Here is a 17,259-nt window from a genome sequence, read left to right as displayed (position 1 = left end):
TCTAGAAATATGGGTGAAAATAGGATAATCAGACGACTAAGTAAAAAGCCATTGCAAGTATGATTATATGAATTGTGTGCTTAAAAAGAAAAAAAGATAGATAGATAGATAGATAGATAGATAGATAGATAGATAGATAGATAATAGATTAATAATGCTCCCCATCTGGAAATCTTAACCCAATTTGTTCTTTAGAATGATGTTTACTTGGTAATAACAAGACCTGCACCAATATTCAAAACAAATTCATACAGCAGTTAAAATATCTCTACAACTTCAAACCATAGATTTAATGTAGTTTGTTATATAATAGGTATCCAACTCATCAGAAGTTAAATGAATAATATAATTTGGTATCATAGCAACTGTACAAATAAAAGTGATATGTCAAGAGCTCCAACGTTGTTTTAGTGTCACTCTGCATTTCAGGTCTCCTCAACCCAGGTTGTGTTTCCCATCAGCTTGATTCAGACTAGGTTTGAAAGAGGCATTATATTTTCATCAGTGCACCATTGCTTGCCACTTTGCTTGATTTAAAATTGTCATCAGCCTCAAATAAAGCAGATTTAGTATGATACCCCTGTAAACAGATAAAAAACAATCAGAGCTTTGGAAAGCTAAACTGTGGCTTGATTGAAATGCTGGACTTAATACATGTAACATTATTAATAGAAGTTTGGAGTGAAATAAGCACAGTTTGCTTTTCTTGAGTAAAAGGACTTTGTTGCCTTTGACCGATATGGTTGAATTAGCACATTTGAAAAACACACGAAAGACTGACTTAACTGTCATTCTTTCCCACAATAAACCCTTAGAAACTGCAATTGTCTGCAAAAGAAAGCAGACAAGGGATCTCTATAAATAAAGACAATGAGTGGAATTTAAACAAAAATTCACAGCATGTTCTCTAGCCTGCAGCACAACTGTGCTGACAAATAGTTTATAACCAAACGCTAATTCAAACCTTTGCCATAAACACATTGAGCCTATTCACACAATGTGCTTGAACCAGTCAGTCGCTGGGGGTTCTGGCAGCCCACTGTTATGCTAAGTGGGTCAAATGCAGACACCCCAGCCATTTTCTCCCAAAAGATAGCAAAGAGTTAAAAGTTTGTGCAGCCCAGATATGGAAGTCAACCTCCTCAATCACAACAAACTCCATAGGAGTTTCTCTGCATTTGGAATCATTGCTGGTTGTAACTGCTTGGAGGAGGAGTGACAGAAAACATTGGGAAGGCAATTAATGTTAGGGATAATGCCTTCAGAACAAGCCAGGAGTCTGGCCTGGAATTCAAGAATGAAGATGGTGGCGCGAGGAGGGGGGGAGGCGGTTTGCGGCTAATTCTTCAGCCTCTGGTTTTTTGGTTTTTTGGTTTTTTTCTTGTACAGCTGAGTAGGCAGAATTGGGCCTGCCCAATTCATTTATTTACGATGCTTATGGCCAGTACTCTGGGTAGCATCATGGATTTATTATATGGTTGGCCAAAGGAGCTCACTTTAATTCCAAACAAACTAAGGTCTGTTTTGGATTAAAATTACCCCTCTTTACCCCACAGCTGGGACTAACCCCACCTATGGCTCAGAAAAGCATGTTATAATGAAACAACCACAGCTTACCCAAAACTGAACACCTTGTTCCCTCTTAAATTCCGGTTTCAAAAACTTGCAGTCATCTGTACCCAGATATCTGAGAAGGAATAGGATATGGTGTTATGTCTCTAAAAAAAGAGGAGACGGAATTAGGAAGTAGACACAGAGACTGAAGATGGGGAAGGAAAAGAAAGGAAACTTGCTATGGATTTTTATAGGGAGGAATTTCAAGGCAGCGCAGACTGCAACAATGAGTAGAACCTGCACCCAGAAATAAAACATCCCAGTTTGTTTATGAAATATCTGTTTGAAAAACAGTTACGTTTCTGAAAAGGTTTTAAAAAACAGTAGTAATGTACATATATTACACATGTTTTATCTGTATATGATTGTGTATGCTTTATGTTTTTAAGATGATAAAGATAGAGAAAGGAGAGAGAGAGAGAGAGATACACACACACGCACACACATGTAAAATTTTCTGTGGTTTTTTTGTATGTATGTTTGTGTGTAATGCCAGCTGTAAATTTAATTCTAGATGTACACACAGGAGATGGCACACATGGCAGACGTTACCTTTTTACACACATGAACATCATTTCAAATTTGAGGCAGGGGGAAATAGGCAGAAGCAAAGATTATTCCAGAGCCTGTTTCAAAATGTTGCACAGTCCTCAAACAAATCTTTGAGTTACAGATGGAGAAAAGTAAATCTTGCTGTTCTCCATGTCCCTTTTTCAACTATATCCTGATAAGTACAGCGATGTTTTTCTGCAATCTCTTTTCTGAAGCCGAGTGATCTGTCTTCACACCATGTGTGCTTAGTACACAGGTAAGAAACTGGTGGGCTCAACATAAATAGTGCTCTTTCTAAGGAATAAATCACGGAGGATCTGAAACAACACCTGGGAGACTGCTCCTGCTTCCTACCCCTTAATGGTCCACCACTAGCAAGGAGGAAATAAATAATAGCTATAAAAACTCAGTAATGGTCTGGAATTGTTTCTTCTGGTGATGGCAAGGTTGCCTGGTCTATTTATTGCAGCGTGATCTGCATCTCCTTCTCCCCTTGGTCCTCTAGAGGCAGTATAAGGGCTATTTTGTGTCTGCAATCATTGCTCAATCTCCTTATCCAAATTTCTCATTCAGTTTTAGAATGCTGAAACAGTTCTGTTGCCTCTAAACTGAAAGCAAGACATCCGTCATTATTTATTTATTTATGTGTTTATTTATTTTTATTTATTTTTATTTATAGGTGTATACATACTTCAACAAGGTGGGGTACAATCAGGAAAGCATTAAAACAAAATTGCGTCTCATCTGACTAAGCCAGGCAACCTTTATACCATCAGCACCCACATATCCTATGGAACAGTGTTTTAAAGCCTTAATAAAGTCTGGGAGGTTGGGGGCACTATTAATCCTAGGGGCCAGGTGTTCCATAGGATGTGTGGGTGCTGGGGTGGTGATGGAGAGTTGAGTCCACTTTTGTCTTTAGACTTTGGACAGAATACTATGCACACAGTTTTCTGGAGCTTTCCATTCACTGGTTTGTTTTTCCAATCATACACAAGTGCATTGGAAAAAACTGCAAAAACCAACAAAACCAACACTACATCATGGTTCACAAGTTTGCATATGTTTGTGCAGTGTTTTTTGAAGGTATAATTTTATGATGGCTTCCCTTCTTTGGGAAGGCTGCTCTCAGAAAATTATGCTGGAGGAATACTCCTTAAACATCCTGGCCATGTGTCTTTGTGGCTCCACAAGATTCTATTCTATCTTGCAGATATAGAACTTTGTGGGAAAATCATCCATAATTTTGGGATCTGGGACTTCTGATTCATTCTTCCATGATGAATCCGGAAAAACTGCAAGAAATACAAGTCATATAATTCCCTTTCCATTTTCAAATTAATGCTATACTTTCTCTGAATTAGGCATTATTTTCATCGTCAAGAGGAATGTAGGGTATAAAAAACCAAATGAACAATAAAGGGATGGAACAGAGAGAAATACATCCTGAGCTGCACTGTAGACTGCGTAAAAAATTAAGTCTCTTTAAAATCAAACAGGCTTGATGATTTCATGGAATATTCATGTAGTTTTACTTCTGATATTTCATTTGCCTTCCTGCCTTTATTTCCAGTCTAGCCTACAGCTCTAGAGTGCCCTGGTGGTTTCCTATCCAAATATTAATCAGATCTAAACCTGATGAGCTCTTCAAGATCAACCAGCTGGACGCAGTCAGTATCAGATAGTCACCCTCCATACACAGCAAGACTGACTCTTTGGTTGATTCTTTCAGTTATTATCCTTCGGTTTTACATTTTTTTTGCTTCTAGTGCTAAGGGCAAAGGTGAAACTACATTCAGGTTTCCCATTCAAAATCAGCTTCAGTGGGCATTCGTTTGTATTCTTAGTTCTTAAATATATATTAATCCAGGCACATTCCAGTTCTCTTCCTTCAGTCTCAACAGAACAAGTAATGATATTGCAGCATGCAACATACTTTAACAGGCCAAATTTCTTAATTTATGCATTACTATCATGATCATCATAACAATCCAAATGAAGAGTTATTGCTATAAAATATATGCTACTCCAAGTACAGACAGTCCCCTACATACAAACAGGTTACGTTCCAAGAGGCCGTTCATAAGTCTGTTTTGTTCATAAGTCCAACCAAGTAAAAAGTAAAAAAAAGAGGAGGAGGCAGGAGACAAGGCAGTGATGTGGGCAGAGGAGCCCTGTCTTCTGCTGCCAATGCGAGGAGTGATAGCCCACAGACTGTGGAGGGTGCAGTGGGATGAGCCAGTGGGGCGCAGGGCGCTCCGTCACCGGGTGAGGCATGAGAGGTGGTAGTGGCTCCCTGGGTGAAGGGGCAGCTGGGTGGGACCCACTGCTGCCACTCCTGCCTCACCCAGCAATGGAGCATGCCATACCCCACCAGCTCACCCCTTTGCCCAGGGAGCCACCACTGCCTCTCCTGCCTTACTCAGCAATGGAGTGTGCCACGTAAACTAACCCTTTCCAGGAACTCCAACTCCAACGCAAACCTCCAACCCCCCAGAAGGTGGGAAAGGATTAGTTTGCAGCATGCCAGAAACTAACCCTTTCCCACCTTCTTCCAACTTCTAGGACCATCTTGTTCATATGGGTGAAAGTTTGCAACTCGAAAGTTCATAAGTAGGGAACTTTCTGTAGAGTAGTCTTTTGAAAAATTAGTTATATCAAGTCCAGTAAGTTTAAAATTTCTAAATATTTTGTGAATCCTTTCAATATTGCTCCAGTTATAACTGGTAGGAGAACAGATTTTTTTTCTTCCATAATCTTTCAATCTCAGTTTAGTAAATCACAATATTGTTTTATTCTCCCATTACATTTCACATCAGTAAATCACATCTTTTTTTCTCTAACAGTAAGGTCTGAAGTATTATGTTCAAAGTGCTTCTCAGTTTGAATTTTGAAATCCCACAAAATTGTTCTCCCCCTCTTTCTCTGTCTTTTTTTGCAAACTTTGTCAGGCACATGGTCCTAGTAATTTTTGCCAACAGTGAAGCTGAATTTTCTACAAAACATCTGGTGAACAGTTTTTGCAACGTATCGCTTCATTGTTTGTACTCTGCTTGAGTGATTTTGCCCTGGTTGCCTAGCAGAGGAAGATGAGCCCTGTAGCACATTTTTTGATGAATGCCCAGGAGCCATAACATCCAACGCAACTCTTGTTAATCTGGGCGACAGTTGATACGGCATGAAATTCGAATTGTGTATTCTTACCATATCGAATGGGATTTTTTGGAACAGATTTAGTCCAGCTCTTCAGCTAAGACCTGTCTGATATGGTTGCACCTGTTTATCATAGCCCTTAGAGCTTCATCATAGCCCCTCCACCACAACAAGGTCCTGTTCCTTTGGAGAGGTAGTTGTTGCTGCTGTTATGGTTGGTCACACAGTCAGCCAGATGTTTAGACTGGATTTGGCATTTTTATCTTCTTATTGAGTCCTTCTCAAGGACCTGGGATAGGCAGAGGTTGTTCTTTGATTGTGTTAAAGGTGTTGTTGATGTTGTTGTTGCATATTTTCCTCCCATAACACCTTTAGGCTTCAGAAATTACAGTGATTTAACCCAGATAGTATGCATTCAATTCCTTGAAGGTTTATTGCTTTGAGGCCTAAGTCTGCTACCCCTCCCACCAGCATTTCTTGCTGTCTCTCAAATGCCTGGCAGGACTTAAGGTCTATTTTTACCTGCTGGATAGGAAAATTAATAAACAGCACACAACAGTTTTGTTTTTGGAAGCAGCCACAGTTTTCAGATATTCATAAATTTGGCCTGCATTATGTCTGAAGATGAAGAAGGATGCACAATTATGGCTCTAAGAAAGAAAAGAAAGGAAGAGGAAGAGGAAGAAAGAATCAAACGAGATATGGATTTATTTCTGTAAACATAGATAAGGGTTTTATTTTTGTTGCACTGCTGTCTTCACATTAAGGTGTGGTGATAAAATGTGCCCAATTGAAGAGTAAAATGAACCCTTCCATTGGATTTTTCTAATCGAGATTTGTTCCTATTCTATACATGTTTATTACCTTTCCAAATAATTAATTTCTTCTTTACTAACTGTCATTCTATTACCAGCCAGTCATATCTCTGAAAGTCTGTCAAAGTTTTCTTAAATCTACAAAAATACATTGGGGAAGGGATCTGTGCTGTTCACCAACTAAATCACTTTCTTCTCAAAGTTGTTATATACTGAAATATAATAGAACAAAGAAGGGCAAATTTGTCAGAGTTTCTTAAAGCAACACATGGATGGATAGAAATCTGATCTATTCTAATCTAATCTAAAATAAGTTGACTCCAAGGTCCAGAAATGTGGCATATAGAAACAGAATCTGTTAAAGGGAAATCAGCAATGCCTGGGGTATAAGAGGCAACCAGTTTCAGGATATTTATTACAGCAGGAATAGTCACGTTGCTTGCTGGAGCACCAGGATCACTGAAAGCTTCCCCAAGTGATTGAAGAGATAATAAGGCTGTTGTACAGTTGTTCGTGACAGGTTACACAATGAGACTTAATGAAAATAAGCAAGAAAGTACTTGTTCCTTTTCTTTGAAGTGGCTTCCAGGAAAAGGAGGGGGCACAGTTCCTCATGATGAGCCCTTTGCTTCAGATTTTATAATGGTGCCATAGGTTTGTGCTGAGGGATTTTGCAGGAAACAAACACTGGGGTAAGAGAAATGATTACAGTATGAAAAGATAGAGAGAAGGAAACAGCTCAGTTCAACCAAGCCCATTCAGTGGCACTGGGAAATCCTCTTGTTTTGTTCTTCCATTCATTTCTAACATATTTATTTGTTCTATCTCGCAATAAAATCAGGGAGAAGGTTCCCGCATTTTCTCTAGGATGCAGTCATCATGGTGAAATCATTTTGTAAAAATAAATAAATATGAGGAAAGTTAAAAGGAAATAAATAAATAAATAAGCCAGTGCCTAGTCCACTGAATAATCCTTGATAACCAGAACCACATTTGAAGACATGAATATGGAGTCCATTGCCAATGAAATCTATACAATAATATTGAATCTGGCCATTATTTTACAGATTTGCCTGTGTAAAATGCAGCTATTATACCCATGGATGTTTCTTTAAGGTAGGAAGTTAGAGAAAGGAGTAATCCCTTGAGAGTAGTTATAATAAATCTTCACTGGCCTGTCTTTATAAGCAAGGAGGGATAGGGGAAAAAAAAAATCAGTCAGTGAGAATGCTACCAGGCAAAAAGTAATCAAACTTTTCATCTGAAAAGTTTCATTCATTATTAAAAGTGTAAAACTCTCTAGGTGTTACTGATATGGTTGTTTTGAACAGTGGAAATAGCAAAACAATTTGGGGAAAAACATATTTCACATTCAGCGTTTGTTCTTCTTAAATCATGGGGTAATATTCATAAGAGGCATCTTTTAAAGAACTGGGGAAAATGCAATGCAAGTGTCAAGATGGTGGCCACAACTGTGTGATTGTGACACACATACAAAAGGGGTAGGGCTCTGATTGCATAGTTGTGTCTGCCATCTTGACTTTTTTGACACCCCTGAGCAGGCCTACCTTTTCTTTCTGCTTCTCACCAGTGGCTGCATGCCATACCTTACCCAAGGTGGATCTTTCATTCTCTTTTGTATTACTTTTAATTTGATAAACTTATATATTTATGTATTGAAATTGGATACTACCTATATGTTGAAAGAACCAGAATAATGTAAAGTGTTGATTATGAATTTGAACCTGAGTCTTTCTTGACCTGTTGCTATACCCCTTTCCCTTCCATTTGCTGTGTTGCATGTTTGGGGCTGTCCTTGAAGACTATGTGGAAAGTCCAACTGGTACAGCATGAGGCAACCCAAATGCCAGAGGTAAGGGCTGCTTAAGTAATAAGCAAATATTGTGGGCACTGCACTGGCTACCAGTTTGTTTCCTGATACAATTCAAGGTGCTGGTGAGACCTATCAAGCCATATGTCATTTTGGTCCATGCTACCTACAGGTTGTTCTCCTGTAGAAGGAATCCACACATCCCACCAACCAACCCAAGAGTGGATGCTTTGAGTTCCTCTCTCAGCAGATTAAGAGGATACGCCTAGACGCAAACAATCTCAATTGCAGGCCCACTCCTTTAGAACCCCCTGAATCCCACAGACTCTCATGTTCTTATTTCATGTATTCATTTACAAATATTCTATTTACTCCTATGACTCTACACATGACTTTTGCAGTCCTTCAAAGACCTGGCTTTTTAATAGGGCATTAAGAGTTTATATCTTGTGGTATGGGTATTTTCAACCTTTAAATGTATGCTTTTAATTAGGCCCTGCTATTCATATGTCTTTGTTAGCTTTTACCTTAGCTGGTTAAAGTCCTGGAAACCGGATGAGGTATAAATATTAGTGAATAAATAACATATCACGTTGCCCTTTAAAATAGCTTCCCTAATTTTGCCACTCTGTTCATAGGTAATGAAATGGGGAATAGTTTGGTGGTTTTGGAGGGGAGGCTAAACTATTTCCTTGTGGCTCACAAGGGGCTTTAAAAAATACTGTATAACAGCCAAACATTGTAAAAGTGTAAAATTGCTTTAACATAGCAAGTTTTTTAGTTAGTTTTGCTGGCACTGCTTTTCACATAGATTAAAAGCAGTGCCAGCAAAACTAAGGTGGACTGGCAAGGATTTAATTCACTCCCTATTTTTCTCATTTCTAACTTCCATATATGTATACAGTATACCACCTTACATGCATTTTTCCTTAATATGATTTTTTTCTTCCTAGTGTTTTTCCCGCAGATGCAGAGTCTGCTTTTTTCAGATCAACTGAATGTTGATCCATTGGTTGTGACAGGAATTGACCAACTGGCTTGTCACCCAAGCCTGACATCATGGGCTGAGAGAAAGTAACTGTCTCAAAGTCACCCAGCTGGCTTTCATGCTTAAAGCAGGACTAGGACTCACATTCTCCTGGTTTCTAGACTGATGCCTTAACCACTACACCAAAATGGCTCTCCTAATTCCTTAATATAAATATGCCCTATAAACTAGTTTGGTGTGTCATATTCTATATCTGTATCTTTTCTTAATATATGCCCCCCAATTTAAGAGACTGTATTTCATCCATCTCTTTGTTCTAGTGTCAGAGACAGTGAAAATACATTAGCAACATTTTATTAGCTCTATTCCAGTACTGCTTAACCCACACTCTTTTTTTGGGGGGGTGGGGGGTGGAAAAAGAAAATACTGTGTATTTATCTGCTCATAGAAACATACAGACACAATGAGACCCAGACAGGTAGCTGCACAAAAGACTGTGTCACTGAACAGGAAAGATTTGATCAGGTTGGCATAATGGAAATATTTTTATTTTCCCTACAGGCCAGTAGAATGCAGTCACATGTTTCCCGTACATAGATATGGTAATGGCATGTCTGAATAACTGCAGTGCTTTGTGGACTTATTCCCCAAGGAAAAATTGCTGTCAAAAGCTTTCAGGAGGCCCTGAGAAAGCAAGCGGTCGACTTCAGCACTGTTTCCCATTTGCTTGCAATAGCTTCTTACTGCTTTTGTTGGAGAAGTACAGTATGAGCTATGCTCCACCATGAATACCCTGCTTGCTCAAACTCATGAAGGTAATTTGTGAGGAGAAGAACTAAATTTCTGCCCCAGCGCACATGCCTCACTTCCTGAGATGGGGACAACTCAGGTCAGATGATCCAGTAGATTTGCAGTTCATGGCTATAGATACTAAGCTGCTGCATGTGGTAGCGTGGCTTGCTGTTAACGGCAAGGAAACTAAGCAGCGGCTTTATACTAAATCAAACAATTGAATGAGAGCATTTGGCCATTGTGTCCAACCCCCTGCTTAGTTCAAGAATTCAAATTAAAGTGTTCCTGGCGGATCGCTGTCCCTCTTCAGCTTGAATACATGCAGTGAAGGAAGCTCAACAGCTAGATAATTGATTCCACTGTCAGGCTGCTCTTGCTGTTACGAGGTAAATGCTCTGGTGGAAGAATAAAGCCAGAGACTCAAAACTTTATGGGCCAGCAGGCACACTTGGAATTTTGGGGGCTTGTTGTAGGTGCTCTTACAAAACGGCTACCACCGCTGCTGCCTGTTCTCAAAAGGTTTCCATTCCATGTTGAGTCTTAACCCGCTTACTTCCCAGAAGGTGAACTGGTAAGATTGTATTTTAGTACATTTTTCAGCCCTCGCCAAGCACTCTCATGCTCATGTCACTCTAAATTCCTTTCCTTCCTTCCTTCCTTCCTTCCTTCCTTCCTTCCTTCCTTCCTTCCTTCCTTCCTTCCTTCCTTCCTTCCTTCCTTCCTTCCTTCCTTAGAATGGTGCCACTGCTCAGGCCCTCATAAATTTTTTGTAAATAAGGATGGCTGGTGCTTTGCTCTGTAGCATGTTAGCTTTCCATGATGATGATAAGAATCTTTAAAGCAATTAAAGCCAGATGGGGCTAGAAAATTGGTGGCCATCAACTGGGGTGTTTCTCAGTAGAGAAGTCCCTATAGGTATTGTGTTACCTCATCTGAGTTCACTTAGGATTACACCAGTAAGCCCTGATTCAGCAGAAATTTCTCAACCATTTCAAATAGCCTAAGCTGGACATATTCAAGCCACTGTGGCAAGATTATATTTCTTGAGGAAAAGGCATACCAGATATAAGCTAAAGACACTACCTTAAATGATCCTGTGCAAAAGAGCAGAGGGAGGAATTGTTATATAATTGTATCCTATTTTGAGATCGTGTTCATGCACCGGAATCTATCAACTGAAGTCAATAGTGCTATTCAAGGGCACACTTAGTCTCCTTGCTAAAATGTAGCATTTGAGTTCCTGCTTTGAATTTGTACAGAATTGACTTGAAAATGCATTTGTCATCACCTTGTTGGCAATCTGTTTGTAAGGTGCCGGAAAATACAACTTGAGATATGTTATAGTGTGCCATTGTTAAAGAGAGACAAACCAAAGAGCCAGCCTGAAACATTTAAAAAATATAACGAGAGAGAGATCCATTTATTGTTCTTTTTCCTGCACAACCCATATTTTCAGATGTAGGGTTGTAAAGGAGACATGTCGTTCTTTTTTTCTTGGTCCTGCAATATATATGTTATGATTAAGCATATTTCTTTGTGGAAAGCCATGATAAGAAAATAATTTTACTAAAGAAAATAGGGTTCAGTAAGAGTGAAGAAAGGCCAATTTCATTCTCTGCAAACAAATCCCCCAAATTGGTCTCCAATTATTTTTTAAGCCATTAGAAAGGATTGTGAGAAAAGTTTTGCCATCAAATACAAGTTTTATATGAGCAATTCTCAAGTATGCTTATTTTTCAGAAACAAAACTTTGTTAAAGTTTTTCATATACCACAGTTGGGCAGATTGCATACATTGGACACAGCCCAGGCACGTATTAAAGATAAGAGAGAGAGACAGAGAGAGAGACAGAGAGATCCCTCTTTTAGATCCCTTCAGCCATATGGAACAGATTGTTCTAGAGCTTTACAAAAGCAAGCTTTCAAGAGCCTTTATTTCTAGGTGGCTGGAGGGAGGGTCAGGATTAATTGTCTGCATGAATCTCCAGAATCAGATAGGAAAGGCAAAGGTTCAGTATATTGCATAGTTCTAGTTTCTCAAGTGCCACTGTCAAGCTGTTCAATTCCATAGCAAAAGACAGATGAAATGCACCCTACTGAGAATTGTTCAGAGAGCAAGAAAGTACCTGGAAGATGGCATATACTTCAATACTTTGGGAAGATATTTGGGTCCCAGGAAAAATATCAAGCATCATTATTGTCATCCTACATTTTCCAAGTTCTCTCATTTATGTTGTCAAAATGTGCTATTGCTATTTAAGAAAAAGTCCTCAGCAGGTTTGGGAAAAGCAGTATATTCAGAAAATCAACCTTGAGGGGCAAGCTAGGCACATATGGGTATATGGAAGGATGACCATTGGAGGAAAGTATGGAAGACTGGAAGAAAGGAGAAGCAGAACTGGTAGCTGGAATCTCAAAGAAAGAGCAAACCTCACCACAATATTTTGTTGTAGCTCCTGCTTGCATTCCCCAGATGCTGCGATTGGCATAGCTAAAAAGCCACCATTCACAAGAAAGTGGTGTCAAAAGGCTCAGAAGAAGCCCACAGTTTGGAAATACAGAATTTTTAAAATCCTGTCCAATAAGGACTGACATTGTTCAGATAGCTGGCTGTGGAGGAGGGTTGGAAAAGTAGGGAAGCATGGGAGGAACACTCCACAGTGCCAGACATTGTTGCATGATCTGCTTGTAACAAGCATGCAATTGATAATGTTTAGATGAAAAGGAATCAGTATTGTAAAAGTGTGGCTTGATTCCGTTTAAACAAAGGAAGGGCCAGCTTTGAACAACATACAGACCAGGGCCCATAATGTAACAAGGTTCTTCTCTGATCCTCCAACTAGTTTATAACTTGTTTCTGAAACAAGATGGTATGATGGGTGGGTGCAGAGAGAGAGAGAGAAATTAATTAGATAGACAGACAGACAGACAGAGATAGAGCTGTGCCTGCTTTGTGTCTGCTTTGAAGAATTGCAGACAGGTGCTGTGTTTGTATTCGAATTCACTACAAATAACCTTTTTGGAACTGAATTTGCACAGCCCTAATAGATTGATAACTGGAAAAATGTATTTGCTATTAAAACATAGGTAGCATTCCTAATACTGGGGCTGGATTACTGTCTGATAATACATAAGGGAGAGTACAAAGGCAATATCACACCATATGCTACAGTTGGGTCTTTTCACCTTAAGATATGACCATTAAGCTATAATATGGCTTAAATGTAACCTGGTATAAAGGAATTTAGAGCTGACCTCAGAGAACGAGTGAACAAGCCATGTGGGGGGACTTGCCAAAAAGATTACAGTCCTGAGAAAGATGAAGCATGAGAAAGAAACTCAGAATAACCCAGCCTTGATTTTGTTTAGTATAAGAGGGGACACAGAGAAACTTGGACAGGCTTTCAAGATTTTGTTCTACCGTACAGTACCACAATTAAAAAAAATCCCTGGAAGGCCTGCCTTGCTTGTTCCATGACCTTGGTTACCTCAAATGCTGACACCTCTTCAGGGAAAATAGTAGTGTCTGTTTACTGAATTAATTTCAGCAAAGTCAAAGAGAAAACTGCCATATCAGTATTGACACACCAATAATCTGACCTGTAAGTACAGGTCCAAGTATTTAACATTTGGGAAATAACTAATGGCATTCCGTTGATAAGCAGGCCTCAAAACTATTGAATGATTTTTCATAAAATTGTACTAAATGCCCTTAGATTTCCTCCAACCAAACTCTAACTATACAGTGAAGGGAAGAGTGCTAGAAATCTTATTTAGAAACTCTAAAATGGCCAGAAGCATAAAAGTGGAAAAGTGGAATTTCCACTTTTATGCTTCTGGCCATTTTAGAGGAGTTGTTGTTTTTTATTTTTAAATGTCATTTAATCTCTAATTTCCTGTAATAAATTAAATTGTATTACCTCTCTGCCTTTCCATGTGATACTGAGTTATGCAGCTGGATGTTGCTCCTGGGACAATATCAATGTTCTTTTTGTCCTTTCTATAGAATAATTTTAATAAATATCTCCAAGTAACTGGAACATTCAGAGCGGTGGATGGTAAAATATTGTTTTAAATTAGCTTCGGCCTGGTCTGGTCTGCTGGGAACTCAGTCTGCCGCTCCGCATGACTGTTGAAAGACAAGTACATAGCGAGAGGCAGCCAACTGGCATGAAAACAAGTTACAGAATTTTAACTAGTACACTGAATACCAGGAAAGAGATTTGGGGTTCAGAACAAGGAAGAGTGATCCTGCAACAGGAGATTGACACATTTCTCCACACTAGCCTGGAGCAATTGACAGGACTTTATAGGCAGTGAAGATAGTCTTGCTGGAAAATCCATTCTTTCATCTGGTGTAGCTGGCTTGAAAAGGCTGTCACCCTTTCCCATAGGCACAGGCTGTTGCTACTGGTATGACAATCAGGTTGAAGAATGCTACTTGGGGTTAGCCTGATTACTAGATGTGTCTAAAATAAAGTTGGAAGTTAGAGGGTTTTGTGGGCTGGAGGTGGGAAGTTACTTAAACATGGGATTCAAGTTCTGGAGGACCTGAGCTAGTAAGAATAAAGGTTGGCTTGAATAGCTCATCAGAGCTGACATCCATAATCAGTAGATAACCCTGTTTCTGAGTATTCTTGGTCCTAAGCTATGAAGGCCTACAAAAGATCTGAGAGAAAACAAGAGAAATTATCAACACCCTCCGTTCTTCACAGCAATGTTTCCTGGATTTGAATTTTTGATTATTCCCTCTAATGTCTTATAGAGAACAGGTTATTGTCAGACTCTGACATAGCTGGTTAAATCTGTCTATGTGTTGAAGCCCATTCAAGAAGAGTTGCCCTCAGTCTGAATGCATGTACACTTTCAAAGTCTTGCAAGGACATTCAATATTGCTGAAAAAAGTGTATGAGTAGTTATCCCCATTAACCCTCCCTTAAAAAAAAAAATCCTTTACAATGACGGTGGCAAAAAATCCATCTGTCACTAACCTGATTCAGAAAGCAAAAATGTTAAGTCGGAAGATGTATAAAATAACTCAGAAATAAATATCTTAAATGAGGCTCAAATGCTTTGAATAGAAAAATCCATTCCCAAGAGCACTGTTCCAAATACAAATGTTATTTTAATATGATATCCAAAAATAGTGCTACCCACACTGTAAATCATCCTTTCTCTGGCATTTATGTTTGCTGAATGACAGGTTGATGTCTTAATACTAGGACATCAAATATACAAGCAGCTGTAATCGCAGATCAATAAATATGACCTATGGCTCATCCAAGCAACTTCCTGGCCCAGGCTTAAAGATGCCCCACCTACCTTCTGCTGAGGTCATGTCCCCACAACAGATCCTCCATTTTTTCAGGTATCCACTCATCCACTCTACTGCTGAAGGAGGCTGAAGTTGACACACTTTTTTCCCCCCATATTTTTTTCCTTGGAAAATGGAAGAAAACTTCCCATGTGGATATTCTAGGTCTCCAGAGTCTCCAGAGAAAGACAACTTGCTGTGTTCCAATTAGTCTGCTGCAGGACCGCCGTCTCATATCCAGCCACTGGGATCAGTGCATCTGTGGTCATTTGTGGTTTGGCTGTTGGAGACAGCAGCATTTTGTCTAGCAACTTGTAAATGTGTGTGTGGTCTGGTCAGGGGAATATTGATCTTCTAGAAGATAAAATACAGGTCTTCCACAAGATTGATATTCTCTTCAATAAGTGGCTTTGGCTGTGCTTGAGTTCTGTGTAATATAGGAAGATGCTTTATATTGCCTGGACAATTTCATCTTCTCCTCCCTCACCCCCAACCACCTTTCTCCTTTGCAGAAAAGTATGAAGGAGGGAAAAGAGAGATTGAAACTGTCCAGGCAAGATAAAGCACTGACAATATGCACTGTGGGATCAAAGTAGGTTAAAATTAAAACAGGATAAAAAGCTAGTCATTGAGAGTGGGAACAACTACTGCAAATAGAGAGGAAAGGAGGAAAGAGGGGAAGGTATGTGATTTGTATGTAAAAAAACTACATCCATTTATGTTATTTATATATGGTAGTCCTTTGGGTTCGAAGAAGACATGCTGTTGTGCAGTTCATCTGTGGACACGGAGGTGGCTCTGCAGTCCAAGTCCAGAAGCACAGAGTCTAGCACAATGATGGCACTGGAACTCCACTGTTGTAATAACTGTGGGTGTTCTTCTGTGATGCTGCTCACAGTTTTCTATCAGTTTTTGGCAGCAATTGTCTTCAAAGCCAGTGAAGGCTTCATAGCACAGGACTCGCCAGTGGGTTCTATCAGCAGCCGCAGCTTCTAGTTCCCTTGGCTGGATGTCACAGTGGCGTAGGGTTTCTTTCACAGCATCTTTGTAGCACCTGCATGGTCGACCTCGAGGTCTCTTCCCAGACTCCAGTACACTATAGAGCAACTGGAGAGGTATACGGTGGTCATCCATTCTGATGACATGTCCCACCCACTGCATCTGGGCTCTGATAATCAGGCACTCAATGCTGGTGGACTCCGCGCAATCCAAGACCTCCAGTTGTTTGATGTGCCTTCAGTACAGAGTCCAGAACTCGAATCCATATAGGAGAGAAGAGATAACCACAGCTCTGTAGACTTTCAGCTTGCGGAGATACAGATGTTGTGTTGATTGGGCACTCTAGTACGCAGCCGCCCCAGTGCCTGGCTGACCTTGCTGATCCTGGAGTCAATTTCTTTGTCCAAAGACCCATCGCTTGAGATGAAGCTTCCCAAGTATTTGAAGCTGTTTACATTTGTCAGCTGGGTGTTGTCAACAGTGATTTTTGGTTCTACAGGTTTGATATTTGGCATGGGCTGGAAAGTACTTCAGTCTTGTTCAGGCTGATAGGCAAAATTGCACAGCAGCACCTGAGATCAGCATCAACTGCAGATCACTGTCTTTGTGTGCCAGGAGAACTATTAGTTTTTTCTTACTACAAAGTTTTCATTGACATACAGAAGAACATTGGAGCAAAAGAACAACTTGTTCCTATTGCTTTGATTTCTGTAGCACTGGAACTGCAATTGTATCATAAGTGGGGGGCGGGGAGAAAAAAAATAGAAAGGGTCTGCATTAGTGTCAAAGGAGAAAGGGATATGTGGAAAGGGACTGTGAAAACTTTCATGTGTGCAAACAGCTGGAAATGCAAAGGAAAGACACAGGGACTAGTGAGGAGGGAACAATCTCTAAAAGGAAAAGGCAGGCACTGGGAGAGCAGTCCATACAGCAGCTAGCCAGCAGGGTTTGCCTTCCCTGCAGAGATGGGAAGGGTAAGAATCAGAGAATGGCCAGTTAAGTTTTGCAGTGGCCATAGTATCTGACACCAGCCGGCCCTGTTACCAAACTGGGTTGGAATTTCTGAAGTTGGCTTAAGAAATGGACTTGCCTTTATCAACTTCTCACGATCCAGACCAAGAGTTCTAAGGACTGGATTTTTTTTCTCAGGCTGGTTCTTATTGCTGGTCCACAAAGAGCGAAAGCCAGACCTCTAAGACACC

The 17,259-nt window shown here is 39.9% G+C and overlaps 1 long non-coding RNA gene across 1 annotated transcript; it reads right to left on the bottom strand.

Moving 5' to 3' along the window:
* Positions 1–449: 449 nt before the first annotated feature.
* On the bottom strand, positions 450–13,789 carry LOC148217069 (uncharacterized). Its single transcript, XR_015797952.1, has 3 exons — positions 13,665–13,789; positions 1,618–1,687; positions 450–580 (listed from the first exon to the last, which is right to left on the bottom strand). It is a non-coding gene; the product is annotated as an uncharacterized LOC148217069 (long non-coding RNA).
* Positions 13,790–17,259: the final 3,470 nt, after the last annotated feature.

The sequence above is a fragment of the Python bivittatus genome, unplaced genomic scaffold (assembly GCF_059951505.1).
Source record: "Python bivittatus isolate LINGU-HERP-01145 unplaced genomic scaffold, Pbiv_v1 ctg000020_np1212, whole genome shotgun sequence".
Taxonomy (NCBI): domain Eukaryota; kingdom Metazoa; phylum Chordata; class Lepidosauria; order Squamata; family Pythonidae; genus Python; species Python bivittatus.
This window is presented reverse-complemented; position numbering and strand designations above follow the sequence as displayed.